The sequence below is a fragment of the Amphiura filiformis genome, chromosome 18, assembly GCF_039555335.1.
Source record: "Amphiura filiformis chromosome 18, Afil_fr2py, whole genome shotgun sequence".
Classification (NCBI taxonomy): domain Eukaryota; kingdom Metazoa; phylum Echinodermata; class Ophiuroidea; order Amphilepidida; family Amphiuridae; genus Amphiura; species Amphiura filiformis.
Genome location: NC_092645.1, coordinates 2,483,768 through 2,502,297, shown reverse-complemented (window position 1 = coordinate 2,502,297; position 18,530 = coordinate 2,483,768). Strand labels below are relative to the sequence as shown.

The 18,530-nt window shown below is 37.0% G+C and overlaps 1 protein-coding gene across 1 annotated transcript in view; it reads right to left on the bottom strand.

Moving 5' to 3' along the window:
- LOC140139743 (uncharacterized) overlaps positions 1–18,530 on the bottom strand; it is a 44,836-nt gene that overhangs the window by 19,755 nt on the left and 6,551 nt on the right.

Below are 18,530 nucleotides of genomic sequence, written 5' to 3'. Positions count from 1 at the left end.
CGAACAGACGGAGCTGAGCGACCGTAGTATTGCCCCTCACGGCGGGGGGTCCAGGTGTTTTAGCCATATCAGAGGGTAAAAATTGGGTTTCTGAGGCATACAATTGTATGGGTTTTTTCTAAAATTGTTTTTCATTTTTATAATTAACACTTTCTGTATTTCCCCACTAACAAAAATTGTCTTGCTCTTTTTATGATGAAATATCATCATCCACTTCCGGAAATGTAAAAAAAATAAAATCGGGGAATAATCAGGCCTGATCGTGCCGTCAGCTATGATTAGAAAATTGGGGTATTCGGGTCCTTGCCGATGATGCGCGGAGACAAACGACAACAATTCTGTGTCTCATCTTTAGCATCTTGGTATCGCATGCAGGTGGCATCAAGTGCGTCTCTCAAATGCGCCCATCATCCATGTCGCTCTTGCATGACAACGATTGCCTCAATCGCATTTTTGCTCCATGCCTGTATCAAGATAGCGGTCGAGTCCCAGTTCTCATTTTTTAAGTGGCAACCATACTTCTTGATTTGCTGGTTTTTGTTCTTTGTACAAAAAATTGTATATTTGTTTGTTTGTTTGTTTGTTTATTCAGTTAAAAGTCAGCAGGTCATTGCCAGAGGTCACCTTACTCCAACTGGTTGTGTTACCCTTAAGTAAGGATTAAGAGATGGGGGGGGTGGTTGCACAAATGTTTAAATTTAAATTCCAGACCACTTGACATGTCTAGTTGTATTTATCCTGTACTACTGAATGAATGAAATATTTTAACATTCTGAACAAATATTATTAAACCACAGAATATTGTAAACAATATCCTTTTCAGAAGCAGTCACTGTAAATGGGTAGGTCTCTACAATGAATAACAAGACCAATTGAACAAATATGACTATGATGAACAAACAATATTAAGCCTACCAGAAAATGCATATTTTATTTTCAAAGAATTTTTGTTTCACTCCAATATGACCAGGAGATATTAAAGCCATGATTTTTTATAGAGGGTGCAGAGTTTCCAAAAAGTCTTAAAGCGAACTATAAATTACCCCACCCTGACATTTTTCAGGCTAAATTTGAACGGTTCAACATGAAAATGTGGTCCCTTTATTAATTTTTCTTCATAATTTGGACCAATTTTATACCTTTTAAATTTTTCCCTATAGCCCCTATAAGTAGACCATTATTTGTTTTGAACATGTTTTGTACCAAAATTATATTTTAGGCTCATATCCGCAAACATCCTCATCTGTCAGGCCACAGTTCATAAATCCCAATGTTTGCACATTCAATAACAATGAATGTGCTGGGTACAAAAACTCATATCCCACAACTTAAGGTCAAATTTGAAGCTATCAGTGTTGAAAAGAGGACAATGAACTGTGAAATTAAGAATGAGATCACCTAGACCCCGTTTAGACTAGAGAAAAGTCGAATTCAAACTCGACATCGAATTTGATTTAAAAGACAGAGGATTAACATTCCTAATATGGAATAGACTTCCAACCATGGCAGTTTCAGCACCCTCAGTTCGCCAGTTCCAAAGCTTGGCTCTACCAGTCCTGAGAGAGATGCTACCAACAGCCACCCTCCAGAAGCTGTAGATGTCCAGTTTTTTACTCGCACCCGTTGTATATATTGTGAGCACCAAGTGAGCACCTACGCACAGCACAGATTCCTCCTACGTCAAGCTTCTGCTTTATTGGAGTGTATCATATCAAACAAGCATCAAACATAAATTAATTTGTGTTTGTGGTTTTTACTGGGTGTTTACACTATGCGCCCGAACGAATTCGACTCTGTTAAATTTGATTACGACTATTTACGCCCTCTTGTCATCCAGTAATTTTTTTTTTTTCATTAAACCTCAGATTATAATTCATTATATTCTATTTTCAATGTCTGTATACATTTTAAAAAAAAAATCCACATGCAAAGTAGTGAAATTGAGATAAAAGTCAGCGTTTTTCGGTAGAAACTTTTTGAGCACGTCGCCATATTGAATTCTTAACACGTATTTCACTCATTCTGAGCATGTGCAGAACGTGTCACTGCTCAACTTGTGACGTCATAAGTTCATATAAGATTCATCCGCGAGGCGGCTCACAGAATTCAGGCCGCGATCTCAAAACTTTTTGACCATTGCTTTATGAACTATTCCATTTGCATCCGAGTTATGAGATAATACTTTGACCCATTTACCCTAAATTAAAAGTTTAAAATCCATCGGGTCAAACTCTGTGGATTGAATGGAAACGATGGCATCTTGTGACAAGATTTTACAGTTTCAGATGTACTTATTACACCGCGATCAAAATCGACCATTTTTGTGGATTTACTTGAAAATTTGATGTAGGTCTACAGTAAACTCACTGCAGTATGCTGCACATGTACGAAAATAAACAAGAACAGCTGTTGTTTATCGATATCACAGTGCCGTTGCTTAGCGACAAATCGACGGACCAGAAATTCACCTCGCCAGGTCAGCGACACGCATGAAAAAGTCGAATTCAATTCGACTGACTGTTTAGACCAGGAAAAGTCGCACTTCAACCACGACAAAAAGTCGAATTGAATACTTACTTAATGAACCTCAGGAGCATTGTTGAACAACGACTTTTGAACTCGACTTCGGTCGTACTTGAACAACGACTGTACCTGTTTAGACCTGAATTCTTGAAGTACGACTTTTCCCTAGTCTAAATGGGGTCCTAGATTGAGGTCAAATTTGGTGCTATCAGTGTTGAAAAGAGGGCAATGAACCATGAATGAACTGTGACATTACTATAGTAAGAATTCCAATTGAATGAACGCAGCTTTCAACAGCTGCACTTGATCCAACCGCGATCATATATCGCATATTTCAAACTACAACGCTAACGCATTTACCTTGGATACAATGCTATCCAATCACGAAAAGTGCGTTGGCATGGTTGGATTCACTTCCGCGTTACTCACGCACAGTCGCACACGCTGGTGTACATCGCGCAGTGTACGCAAAAATCCGTCACGCTATTGAAAGCTGCGTTCATTCAATTGGAATTCCCACTATAAGAGATCACCTAGTTTGAGGTCATTGAACTTTATCCAGGGTAGGGCGATAATCTGGCAGAAATTAATTAATACAGGTTTATATTATTTCCTCCCATGCTTCCTACATCCATTCTATGGAAACTATTCACAGACAAAAAATCATGACATGATGAGATGTCAGTTCCTGGTAATGCAGCTCCCATAAAAACTTGATAGTTAGCATTAGGCCAAGGAAAGTCGATTTTGAGTTTCCCGTCACCCGCCCTCACTTCATTTTCTGACCCTCACTTGAATTCATTATTGTGATTTTCAAAAAATACCAATAAAAACTGGTTATATTTGCAAAAAAAATTATGAATATCCCTTTATTTTTTGTGGAAAAATCAAAATCAAAACATACATTTTGCTGTCAACCTTGCAGACTCTTTGTAATATACTTTTGAATCTCATTTGGGCTAAACATCCATCTTCAAGTGAGTGAGCGGCAAATAACAACACATTTTTACATGCGTGTTGGTCATATAATGAAAGGCAGACAAATAATGAATAATGAATAATGAAAAGGTTACCTCACTTGTTTTCAGAAATTATGTGATGGGAAACTCAAAATTGACTGTTAGGGGCCTTATGGGGTGTACTTACTATCGAGCACTTTTAAAACATGCAAACATGAAGAGCCCGGCCCGATCCACAAAAGTGTAAAGGGTTTTGAGCAAAGCATCGATGCCAGGGCCGGATTTATCATTGCATGATTGGGCCAGATGGCCCCCTAAAATTGACATACTGTGCATCTTCTATTCTAGCCAAAAATACACCATGTTTTGGGCCAAAATAGGGTACAAAATTGCACATTTTTGCACGCTTCGCAAAAATTCAACTTCAATTTGGGTGTGGTCTGGAATTGAAATTTTTTTCACGTGCAAATGTCCTTGTAAAATCTATGCTCGTCTCCCTCTAAATTGTAATGCTCTCACTGACACCGTCGATCTTATAATAATCTTATATGAGGCAGTAGCGTAGCGACAGGGGCACGTTCCCTGGGCGCCACCCTTGATCGATTCAGCATCGATTCTGCGCCCCTCCTAGCGATGAAATTCAACATTTTAGCCAAAATTAATGAGTGATAGGCCCTATTTGTGTAACTTTTCACTTGTTTCAAGAATTGGGGAGAGGGCGCCCTTATGCATCCTTAGCCCTGGGCACCACAACCTCTAGCTATGTCATGCACTGGTTTTGGGGCCTCCAAATTAGCTCAGTTGATAAAGCGCCAGACTTTGGTGCAATTTCATGTTTTCAAAAGCACTCGATAGTAAGCATATATTATGCTAACTATCGAGAGTTTACGGTATTCAGTTGAAATCCATAATACAAAGTGGGTGACTGTGTGTTTAAAATTATACTAACAGTACAGTGGCAACAGCTCAGAGCTCAGATTATCAGCTCAGAACTAAAAATTGGCAAATTTTTGCATTTTTACTAAAAATTCGCTAATAAGCATATGTGCCTATTAGCAAATTGCTTGGACTAGAACAATTTTTTACAGTACTTAGTTAAAATTTTGTTTGTTTTTTCTAATTTACAAATTTCTGTCTTATAGATATTTGTAAATTAAAAGAAAAAAAAAGAAAAAAGTAAAACTACCCGAAAAAATTTGTTCTTGTCCGAGCAACTCGTTAATAGGCACATATTAACAAATTTTTACTGTATTTGCCAAGGAGCTGGCAACCCTCTAGATCATATTTTGCTCTGCGCCTGGTAATAATTCTTTGCATTTGGTTAATTTATGTGTGCTAATTATTGGAACATGATTCTCTGCATTAATCAGTCTCAAAAGCCCATAATGGCCTATCAAAAAACATGAGAGTAGATTAGTTAATAGCTACATGTAGAACGATTTTTATCTTATCTTCTGCGTAAACCCCGGCCAAAGGTTAATCGCTGCTTTTTCCTTTTACCACTACCGCATTTATACAGCCCTTAGACTAAATAATAGACACTATAAAATGGTATTGACAGTTCAAAGGTAGTGCATATTGACTGCATTTGAAATAGATGAAATAGAAGTGTCTAGTTGTATACCACTTCAACTGAAATTGGATCAAATACGCCCTAACTCATTCACTAGGATCCACAACATGCTCATCTATCAGGGCACAGTTCTTTAACCCCAATACATTTGCACATTCATTGAATGACCTTTGAAAATTTGGGTACAAAAACTTATAACTTTAAACTTGAGGGCAAATTTTGCACTATGATTGTTTAATTGAGGTTATTGAACTATGCCATTGGGATGAGGCCATTGTGGTCCATAGTGATTACTGCACACTCACATTTGGCCAGGGAAAAAGGGTGTGGTCACTCTGATGACAAGTAGGAACTTTTAATAATTAATAATTAATCAAACAAATTGAGTGTCATGTTTACAAATTAATGTTTGTTGCTTGGTTGGTGTGTTGTTATTGTTTTTGTTTGAGGGTGTTTTTTGCATTGCATTTGTCTGTTTGTAAAACTTGTTTAGTTCTTTACCTGTTTTATTAATATTCCCTTTCCCCCATTTCACTGAATTGTCTATTTCTGCATTACAAAATAACATGCTGAATGCAAACTCTGAAATGTTAATCTCAATCATTTACATTTGGGCATAGTTAATATTACAAAATAATGCAAATTAAAAGCGAAGTGTCAAATTAGCCCAAAACAATTTTATTTTGACTTGGTGAATCAAGTTAACTGTTTCTGGTCTTTTCAGAAGTTCATGAACAAGAAGCCATCACAGGACTGAGTTTGTGTAATTCAAAACAAACAAAAAATTTCAAATGCTTTTTGAAATTCAACAATACACATAATGTGCACAAAAACAGTGAACTTCTATCAGGGAACTTAACACGCCAATAGTTCAATAACATCCTATAAACGAAAGTGCTTTCATTAGGACACTGATCCCCTCCCCCTTCCTGAAACGTAATGAAATATTGAAAATTCCAACCCTGAAAGTTGTACTTTGATCCATATTTTTACCTTTTAAAACTACATGCTTTTAGACCCCTCCCCCAACAATGAAAGGCCTTTCGTTTATTACCCGGGGGGATCACTCACATAAATGGTCTGTACGCATGCGTGACCAAAAAAACAAGTAAAAGGGGTGTTTTTTAGGCAAGGCAAGTTACGCGTGTGATGCGTTTAGGGTCTAAAAAACAGTGATTTTCAAGAATAAGGGTAGTTTTCTGAAACTGGACAACTTGTTTAGGGTACCTTTTCTAATTTTTGGTAAATTATGAGTCCAAAAGGGTACATTTGTTGCATTTTCACCAGCCAAAAACTCATTAGGGGGTAAATTCTACACTAAATTACCTTATTAAGGGGCTAAATTTGCTGGTAGGGTAAAACTCGTTTAGGGGTGTTTGAAAAAATTTGGTCACGCATGTCGCATACACTGTCATATTTGAGTGCCCCCGGGTTTATTAATAGGATGTCATCAAACTATGTGTATTGGTTTGTTCCTTGAGATCACATTGGGCATGAAATATGAACTAAATAATATTATTCTTCCTTGTTAACTCAGCTTCATAACACATGTTCAATTTGGCTTAATTTCAGGAAAGGCTGGGATTTGCTAACCAGACAAACTGGAAAGATCTTCCTTCCTCTTCATGGGGCTATTCCAGTTGAAATCCATACACCCCCTATGGAAGGTAAAAGGGATTAACCTGCGTTAAGGCAGGCATCCCATCTCTCTTTCAAAGCGATTGGACCAGAGTCTTGGACTGTTGGTAAAAGTTATGTGGGGTTCTTGCAACACTGTTAACTTCTCGGAGTCATGTCCCCAAGGGTAGCACTAGGTTGCTTTTTGGGGTCCCGGACCCACCCAAATAGAGCTCGGACCCCCTGTTTTTAAATTTTCTGCAAGTTCAGGGGTCCCTGCAGACCCCCAGTTTTTCAATCTAGCGCTATTGCAGACATACTATTTATGCTGCATTTGTGCAACTCGGACTCACCAAACTCTACTCCGGACTCCCTACTTTAAAATTTTCTGCAAGTTCAGGGGTCCCTGCGGACACTGGAGTGTTTAGTTCTAGCGCTACCCCTGCATGTCCCCTTAATCTTCAACACAGGGAGTGTGAATTTCAAATGGGAGTTAACTAAATGTGCGATATCTTCAATGGGGGTGATGGATTCCAACTGGAACGGCCCAATTTTCTGACTGAAATGTTGTGTTTCTCTTCAATGCTGTTCAAATGTTTGTTAATGCCATTTTGTTTTTGCATAAAATGTTATTGTTCAACAAGGAGCCTCAAAAGGGCTAAACATGAGTGTGTTTGTAAGCAGCCTGTGAATAGCAGGTTGTATAAGTACAGCAGAACCAAATACTTGATTTCAATTTAATTTGCTTTGATTCAGACCTTTAGTGAAAAACGCTGAAAATGCTTTGAAAAAGCTGAAAAACAGCGTAAAATTGGGGTAAAATGGCTCAAACTGGGCTGGACTACTTAATTGTACTTGGTTGCGGTTAAACACGGTTGTCTATGGATGAGATTGCTGATTTCTGGCCTACTAAAATTGGCCATGATGTAATGCATCTTTAAATGGATCTGGCTTGTGATTGGTCGCCCAGATCTCATTATGGTTTAAATCCTCCAGGCATGTGCCATTAACTACATCGTACACAACTATCTGTGGAATTTGTGGCGCTTTGTGTGAGCGCAAAAGTTAAACTCTCACTACGTACATGACGTACGTACTAGCGCGTCTTGTAGGGCATGCTTTGTGCTTGCGGTTAAATTGGATTGATAAACAAGTGTAATTGACAGTGTGTGTTAGGGACAAAGTCCCCGATCAAAGTCCTTTTCAAAATGCAAAGTACATAGTCGATTTTTACTCTGGCTTTTGCGAAACTGGTAGATTCTAAAATCAGAATTGTTCAGTACCGTATTGAAGTGAGCCATTATAATTATGCCATTCAGATATGTTGCATTCAATAACATATTAAAGTATACTTCACATTTAATGTCACTAATATATAAACTATTTTTAACCATTTACTAGTATTTAGATGCAATAAACATCAGTATAATTTTGAGTTCAACTAAATGCGTTCATCATGATTTTAAATAACATATTCTTATTTATCGAAAATCAACTATGGCATAGTCTAGTGTGGCTGTGGCCATCGCTATCAACAGTGTTTGCATTGGCAAGTGAAACCCCAAAACCTAGGAGTCCCAAAACCTTGAAGCAATGGGCAAACATGTGTATGAATAGCATTGTATTAGTAGCTTCTGCCCATAGCTCTGTCAGAGATGTTTGGTACTAATTGAAACTTGATCAATGGCATGCAGTGGGTGTATTATGTGTTGGCAACTGTCTGTATGTTTATGGTGACCCCACCCACTCATGCATAAAGGCCTTTATGATCACACTATCTGTATCATTATGTGATGCTTCTTTTTTTCTTTTTTTTCAGGTCTAATGCTTTCTAACAAGTAGTTTTCAATCCACATGAATTAAATTCCATTGCATTTCAAGTCCACACTTTTCGCATGTTGTTTGTATTTTCAATTGACTGGAGAAAGTATGTTTCTTTTACAGTAAGTTTCTCTTTATTTATTTTGGAACAATAAATTGTACAGTTGTGTACATACTTCTGTGACTTCATACAGCATTTATACACACAACTCAACATGACAGCAACGTTTATAAACATATAAATGTAAGCAACTGGTCCATCGATATGCTTGGGAAACCGAACAGCACCAGTGGCATAGCAAGGATGGGAAAGGGGAGCCCGGGGGGTCACTCACATACCAAAGTGGTACGCATGCTCGTCCCCAAAAACATCGAAAAGGGTCGATTTTTGGCCTTGTGGCGGCGTCGTCGTTTTTAGAAAAAAGGGTGCTTTTCAGGTAAAGTTTCTACGTTTAGGGTATCTTTTTTCAATTTCAGTGGGTTTGTTTTTATAGTTTACGCCATTTAGGGTCCATTTTAGTTTCTTACACTGAATTATGCCATATTTTAGGGGTAAAATTTTCAGAGCCTTACGCCAATAAGGGGTGAAATTTTTCTACACTAATACGCCATTTAGGGTCCATTTTTAAGGTGCTGGGACGAGCATGCATACCACTTTGGTATAGCGAGTGACCCCCCCGGGAGGGGAGCCAACCTTCAAGGGGGCAAGATGTGCAGAAATAAACTGTCAAAAAATTTCTAAAACCTGAAATATTCTAGTTGTCTATGTAGATATGCTGATGAATGAAGCAGGCAAAATAATGTCAAACATAATAAGCAATCTGATAAAGGCAAAATCCAACATCAAAATGAAGATAATAAAAGTATGTCCATTTTCAAAAGAATCTACTTCCATTTACACGATAGACACAAGTGAGGCTGTGGAATTCGGAAGCCATTCTGAGCGTAGGCATGATATCTAGCAGTCAACACTGGGTTATGTGTGTATTGCAATTTACACTTCGGAATTTCAGATGGAATTATTTGCAATATGAATGGACATGATATTAAATTATCAGAATGGCTTGATTTTGAGGTATCATTATTGTTGATCATCTGGTTAATTTTACCATTGATAATCTATGATTTTACATCATTTATTTTAAGAAATAATTTTGCATATCACACAGGCTAAGAAAACTAAGGGGAAAAATGTAGCACAAAAAAAATAAAAGTAACAATTTTTGCAAAATTTCTATTCTTTTCTTAAAACACCCAGAAATGTATTAATCATAGCTGGCCTGTATGGTAAACTTGATAAAATGGGTAATATCACCTTTTGAAAGCACAAAACAAATAAATTTGAGTCTGAGAGATTTGATTGACAACAATGGCCATTCCACACAAGAGGCAAACACTTAAAAGAGGAAACTCATAGGATCACCTGAATGTTCAGTCAGAGATTTTGCCCAAGCGATCACTTCAACGATTGACACCAGTGGCAGTGGCGGTACGGTACCGGGGGTTGAGGGTGAAAAGTGAATTTCAGGGTGCAAAATCAACAAATTTTGCACAAAATTTCAGCAAAAAGTGGAAATGTTTGTAATTTTTTTTTTTTTTTTGCATATGATCCCCTCCTGACTGATCAATATACACCATCACCATCTACAATCAGGATCTTGCAAACTGGAAGTGAAGAGCAACCATCATCATACATCTATCGACCATGCTTATCATGATAGATGAAACTATCAATCGTGAGTAAAATTCTGGTTTTGTGCAAAAGAAATTTGTTCAGTCTGGTTACCTACAAACCTGATGAATCTATAGAGTAGAATGCTCAGGGGTACAAAACCACCATGCGTACACAACTCAGAATGACATTTGGAGGATCAGAAGCTTGGAGGGTTCATGCCCCATCTGAACATGACTTATAATTTGTAGGGCATACAGGTGAAATGTAGGGCTTCTGAGTTGAAAGCAAACAATTGAATTATAACAATACAATGAGAGGCAATTCAGATTTGTATGTGGGCTGTCTTTCAATGAGTGATTCAGTTATGTTTTAAAAAGTAACAGAAAATATTATAAGATGGTAAAAAATAAATTATTAGCAGAAGGCACATTTTGTAACTAAGTGGATTTTTCTATACAGTAGGTCTATCCTTTAGTTTTTCCATGCAAATTGAATTTCATGGTTTTCACAAACATTGTAGCCATTGCATCTCAATGTCGAGACGATTTACACTGAAATTTGTAAAAGACCAGTTAAGAAAATTAAGGTAGGTACTAATTAGATCATATGACAGCGTTCAAGCTTTGACTTGCGTTTGGCGGACAAACTGTGAAAAAAGTATTTAGGGGTGAAAACAGTCAAAATTCTTGATTACTTATATGTTTCTAGGGGTAAAATATCACATATTTTCAGATTTTGGCGCTTTAAACCCCTTTATTACACAGCGAATTTGCAAATTCGCTGTGTACTGTCTTTTGCCAATTCTTTCTTTCTTCTTCTTCTTTTTCTGGCAACCAGCTCTAGCTCCGCAAGGCATTGGCAGATTTCAACCATACTTGACCCAAATGACCATTGGGCTAGTGCAAAACTTGCATTTGACTTTGACCTGGCTGTGACCTTTGACCTAGCTACAATGGCCAAAAACATGATTTTTTTGCTTTTTCTTAGCAAAACGTGACATTTTGCGTGATTTGCCACGTTTCGCCCTAGCTCTGCTATGCTTTGATTGATTTTGACCATACTTGGTAACAAACACCACTGACCATGTCCCCACATGTGACATGACATTGAACTCCATTTGACCTTTGACCTGCTCACAATGGCTAAAATGCGATTTTTACTATAAACTGCCTCTTCTTCCACAAATAACATGTGATGGTGACATGCTTAGGTCATGTGACTTGACTTTGGTCGGTGTCTATAGGGTGTTCACAGATAAGGGGTCAAAGGTCATTAAGGGGGTCATTTCCGGTCTGAAAGCTAAAAATATTCAAAAATCACTGTTTTTACAAATTACATAGCAGAGTGTTGCCATTAGCACACATGCATTGCTACCAACCAGGGTCTTTAAGGTGTCTACAGTTTTGGGGTCAAAGGTCATTAAGAGGTCGCTTCCGGTCAAAAACCAAAAATCATCAAATATTTTTATTTTTTTTATCTCAAAACGTAGAGTGACATAAACTTCATATATGCTTTAGTGTTACCCGATGTATGCACGATATTTTTATTTATGTGGCCAAAGTTCATTTCGACGTCATTTCCGGTTTTAAGCTAAATAACTTCAAGAATTTTTATCTCCATAACTAAGCATAGTAGATTTTTTAAATTTAAACTGTAACAATGCATTTTCTCGGTGTAGATGAGGGTTTTTTTTTATTGGGGTCAAAGGTCATTAAGGAGGTCAAAACGTCAAACTTGCAAAAAAATGTTTAAAATTGGCCAAATCGAGCTCAAATTCAACAGGAACGATTCTTACGACATTCTAAACATGTTACAAATATTTATGACCCCAAAGGTCAATGTTTACTTTGGGGTCAAAAGGTCAAAATATGGTTTGCAGATAGCTATTCGCTGTGTACCCAGATTCTATTGACTCTAGTTTTTCACTTATTTTGAGAAAAATTCATTTTTTGGTCCAATATTGGCCGAAAATGGCCGTTTTGGGGTGACAAAATTTTGACTTGCTAATTTCCTGTGAGTGTACGAACATGAAAACTATCAAATAGTGCCTAATTTTCTATGCTAAGTGTGTAACAAGGGTACAATTGTGATATTAAAAGCATTGAATGGGATCCATATATTTCTTTATTTTCGTAGCAGGGGTAGAAACTCAAAGGTTCGGGTGACAATTGATCTGGAAAAAAGTATAATATTCGCCTCATTTTCGATTTGAAAATGCCATATCTCCACAATGCTATGAGCTATAGGGATGTTTTAAGTGTCATTTTGCTCAGTATTTCAATAGCTAAATGGTGATATAACAAATAAGTAAGCTAGATTTACAGAAAAGAAAACAACTTGCAATAGGATACCCCTACCCCTAAGAATTTTGAGGGCGTGAAAAAAGTAATGGATTTTGTTAAAAAAATAAGTCCTTCAAAACTGGAAGGTAAACAAAGAACATGTTGCTCTTACCAATTGATACCTTTCTCTAGAGCAACATGTTTTTTGTTTAGCCCTAAGTATCTCCATTTTGAAGGACTTATTTTTTTAACAGAAAATTTTCACTCAAATTCGAGGATTTGGGGCAGAAATATGCCTGTACAGTGCTATGGGGAAAATATTCAAGTTCATAATTATGCATTTTTTATGTAAGATTCAGTTTCTGCACAAAATTTCACCCTAGAAAATGTTCCTTTAAGTAGGATATCTTTCACTTTAAGTTTCCACCATTCTGTCCGCCAAACGTAAGTCAAAGCTTGAATGCTGTCATATACCAACAGTGTATATCAGGTAACAAATTAGATCATAATTATAAATACCAATTATAAGAAAAATAGAAAACATGCATGGTTACGGTACATAAAATTACATGGTTATATTTATTTCTACAGTTTGCAGAAAATCTCTGATCACAGTGGACCAAATCATTCCTAAAACTGGTGTAGGCCTACATTTCAAGATCAGCGCAAGACCTATTCTACCTACACGAACCATGGATCAGAAAAAGTCAAAAATGTATTTTATTTTGACAAAGATAGATCAAAACAAAGCAAAATTAGCAAAATAAATAATTTAACTGGCTTCTGAGTTGACTACAACAAATCTATGGACATGATAAATGGCATCAATCGGTACTAAATGCTAAAATTGTATCTACCTGTTGACTGGAATTCACTCCATGATGAGTAATCCTACAGGTTTGTGGTTTTATTGTGACAGGTACCATATGTGCAACCATGTGTGACTGAATGGGAATTGGACCATATCAACGTAATTGTACACAGCAAAATTAAAAATTTGGGTCCCAATATAAATGTACATTTTTACCTGTAAATGTATTTGTGCATGGTGGTGGTGGTGAGTAAATGAATTAAACTACAGCCCCCTCATTATTTGTGCCATAGTATTTGGTTAAAATTAACATTTTACCATAGGCGACAAAACTGAAAATGACCTTAAAATCTGTAAATATTTTGCAATATTTTGAAATACAAAAAAAAATCCTGAAAAAAAATTATAGGCCTACAGGAAAAAAAAAATTCCGCAATTTCTTAAAATCTGGGTCGGTCAGCCCTGCAGAACAGGGTGTTGTTTTTTTGCCTTACCAGGCTTGCCGTATATTCTCTAATAAACGCTTCCCCTTATTATGCCCCACCATTTTTTACAGTGTTTACTAAAAATTCCACCTTATTTGCGGAGCACCACAGCACTGCTAAATGGCACTAGCAATTTTCGTTTAAACCTTTAACACCCACACCCTTTCAAATTTATATTACGCCTCCGGGAGCGTTTATTACAGAATAGGCCTGTATGTTTTTTTGGGTTTTTTTCATTAAAGATGAGCTCGAGTTCCTCCCCATATGGCTGCGTAGTGTAATGCAGGTATGTCACTTTGGGGTGTGCATCTCAACCACACCCCAAAAAATAAAATCAATAATTTTTTTATGATCAAACCAAATGGAAATGTTGCACCCGTTTATCATTAAATACGTACTACGGTCCGTATGTACAATAACATAATGATCTTCAGGGAAGTTGGCCCTTTCACTTCACCAAAATGCATACAAAATCTTATTTTGTTCCAAAGATGTGGTCAACTTTTGCACTTTCCCCAATGTTGACACACTTTCTATGGCCATCTTTCTTTAACTTTTTCTCTGGGGTCCACCATCAGGTGAGAAAAGAATAGAGAATTATTTCTGTTCAGTACTTGCTATTCTTACTTTAACTTTACCAGACAAAACAGTGTATGGAAATACTGATATTATTATGGCCGGCTAGACAGTATCATGTATGGTCTAGACATGACACCCTACAGGGCTTAAAACTGCATGTTTAAAACTGCATGGTGGTTCAAATGTTCAAATGACCACTCTTGGGCTTCTATCATGACATGATGACACACTCACAATACAGGCTGCAAATGCATTCGGGCCTATGGCCATAGACCCTATAAAATTATAGGGTCTATGCCATGGCCATGTAAGGCCCCATGACACAAGGGAAGTTATAATCTGAAAAAAGAGGAGAGATTCTGCAAATAATGTGCAAATAATGTGAAATAATGTGCGATTTACCGCTTTTTCCCTTGTGACATGGGGGCTCATGTAGTACAAATGTAGTAGTAAGTCTGTTTGTATTCTCACATTATGTGGTGGCACATTCATATCTGAATGAAGTTTTTTTCCTCATTTTATGTAGTGTGAACTCCACCTCCCGTCAGTAGAATTTTCTCAGACTCTCAAACAGCCTTCACTACCAAGGTATTCTTTTTGACAATGTGCAACTGTATAAGTGGTAATTTTCGCGTACAGTTATTTTCGCGATTTGGAGTGAGAGACACATTTTCGCGAAACTTATTTTCGCGATTACCCAGTCCTTCTCTATACTTGTAATACATTATTGCATACATTTGCGAGGTGTTATTTTCACGGTTGGAGCTCTAATCGTGAAATTCGCGAAAATAAAACCCTCGCGAAAATTACCACTTATACAGTAATCTGTCTCATGAATGCATTCAACCCATATTCACCACTATAACATTCAGTTCTGACAAAAAAATGTATAAATTATACATACAGCTTTTGCCCTCAGTGTTACTGAAAAGAATTAGCCTACATTTTGTACAAAAGAAGACTGCCTCCTTTCCTATGAACACTAGTGACAATTATCACAGCTACTTGTGGCTATGAACTTGCTCTGACATGGATCTAGCAAAATTACTGGAACTATAAAAACAGTATGTTCTCTTTGGAAGCTGGGGCTCCCTATATCCAATAACATTTTGATACGTCCTGATTTTATTTTACCAAGATCCATTAATAGATTTGAATTCCCCTCTTCCCCAGCCCTCCAAGATTAGTGCACAAAATGTGTTTTGGCTTCACTGGATCCCCCCAATTTTACCACCTGACCCCAGTCTTCGAATTATTTATTTTACCTTGGGGTGCACTTCTGCACCCCATTTTGAAAGTTGTGGTGCAATTTCATCTGGCGCAGACCAATTTGAAGTGCAGTCTCGGAGAATCAATGCATAAATGATAACTTTTTAGGCAGTACAATGTGGTATTGCAATTTTGCACCACACTTTTAAAGTTGGCAACAGGTGAATTTTAGGGTGCAAATTACACAGTGATAGGATTTATTTCGAACAATGCCTGACCCCATTCTTGAAAGGGTTTTATTTTGTGAATTTTGCGAGTGGATGTGCAGGGGCAAAAAAAACACATGAAAATATAGTTTTTATATAAAGTTACTTTAAATTCTGCACACAAAAAACTCGCACAAATTTGCAAAAATCCCAAAATTGCAAAAAATATGTATGCAAAAATAACAGCATACACAGGGACTGTCTTTTGGAACTTGCAGGAGAGCATTGCATGTAAATAGCTCTTCTGCAGCCTTCACTGGGAGCTGTTTAGCGCATTTACAATAGAATGGAATGGTCAACTAAGGAGAGCTAAAAATCACTCTCCTCAGATTTAAGGAGAGCAGTAGAGAGCGATTATTCTCGCTCTCCTCAAAAGGCAGTCCCTGCATACAGTAATTTGCAATAAAATTTATAGACCTATATTCTTATTGACCTAATTGGAACAAGAAATATTTTCCAAAATGAAAAGTCTGCAAATCATGTCACTTGTGAAATTTTCATGAATACAAATATATTTCATGTTTTGCATTACTAATTAAACCTATTTATTGCCTTATTTGGAAGTAATCAGTCACCAGTGCCACCTACACTTTAAACATTTGTACTGAAAATAAAAATCAATATTTGTGGGAAAAAATTTTCATACTTCAATGATTTCAAAGATGTTGTGTTACTTTGAATGCAATATTCTCACCAATTTTGACTTTCCGACATGCACTTCATGTATGGTACTTGAATGATTGTTTAGAACTGCTGCGCACAAACAATTTTTTTGTTTTTAAAAAAGCTAAATTGAACACAAGAAATTGTGAAAATATGAAAATGACCAAGATTGAATGTACTTTGTATGACTAAAGTGCGGGTTCCCTGGCCTTGGTTTACACAAAACAAACAAAAAACTTGTGGGTTGCTTTCAGTGTTTGCTTACTGGGCACAACCCTGATTCATTCATGAACCAACAAGGCCAAGTGCAAACTGCAACCTTAAATGTACATGTAGGATACTGCACTATATTTTGCAGTACACACCTTTGACAAGAGCCTATTTTAAGCATACGTATCACATATTTACTGCGTTGAAACGCACTTGTCTATGAACTGCTGAGCCAATCTGTGTTGCCGAGTGGAAATTTATGAATGAAGTTTTGCGCCATACGTGTTGTTAGCTCTGATTTTGCGGTAGTACGCGCTCATCAAAGGTTTAACTGCAAAATATTATATAGTCTATCTCGTCTCAAGTTGAGATTTTGCAGCAGATTCGAATCGTGAAATACAACATGGCATTAAAAATAAGATGCGACACAAGTAGTAGTATGATACAATGTTCAGTGTGATCCACAAAGTAATACCCATTTCCCAAAGTTGAAAAAAAAGCGTAAGCATCAGAGGAAAACATGATTGTGGTATTTGGGCATGTTTTAAAAATTTAAGTTTTAAATCATTGTAGACTCTAATTTACAAGCTTGTTGATTTTAAATCGGAGAAAAATCAAATACTGCTCAAAATTCACCTGAAAACTCAGACCTAAAATGCAATAATGTGATTATGCACATGCCTGACCAGGACTTATGTCACAGCTGTATAACTCCCCAACTAACTCTCAGCCGATACTCTCATCAGTCCCAGACCAACACCTGACCATGTCCTGAGTAAACCCCTGACCCCTACTAGCTGGGCAAATGCCGTAATTGATGTAAACCCCAGCCTTTTGGCTCAAGTCCTTCTCAAAATTCCCACCTCTATATGGACTTGGTCAACTCCGAGTACAAGGCCCATCACATGCCTGGCCCTGCGGGGCCAAAATTTGCATCAAAATCTGGTCAAATTTTATCAACTGCCTGGCCATTCCCAGTCACCCAGGGGCTAGTGTTCCAACTTCCAAGTGACAAGTGCATTAATTTCGAATCAAAATCACTATTTTTAGTTTTAGATGAAACAAGTACATTTCAAAGCAAGGGAATGCAATACCATAACTCGCACAGTCCGTGCACACAGTGACCCGGCCTTACATGTTAAATATATGCAAGCAATCACCTACATGTACATGATTGTGCTCATTAGAACAACAAAAATTTATACATGTTCTGGGTGATTAGTTCAATTATAACCAAGTCAGTGACTTGTCTGATTCAGATTTGACTCAATACATAGACATGCTTTTGTTCCTTTCTTTCAAAGGTTTCCAAGCGGTCAATTTTACTTATGTTCTAGGTATTCAAATACGTGTATGTATCTTGACAAAAACGGTCAATTTTACTTATGTTCTAGTTATTCAAATACGTGTATGTATCTTGACAAAAACTTTGGTCAATGGTCATATGTCATAAGGTGGTGTAATTTGTATCTATAACATGGTCAAAATTGACAAAAAAGTATTTTTTGATATGGTGTCCCATAAAAAGGTTACACGTAGAAAATGAAAAGCATTTTGCGATGGTGAACAACAAAACACTGTCTTTTTTTCAGATATAAAATAATTCATCCTTCTTGTAATATTATTGTCTGCTAAGATTCATCACTCCGTATTACAAGTTTTTCTTATAAATTTATCATTTATTGTTGTCCCTTTTCTTTTCTTCCCTCTTTCTCTTCCCTTTCCTTTTCTTTTTCTACCTTCGTTTTTTTCCCTGTGTGTGATCTTTCCCGCGAGTTATCAAGATTTCCCGGCAATGAGCTTCCTGTTTTGCCGTCTTTTTCCCGCCGTGCTCCGTATCTTAAAAGCAACTTTTAA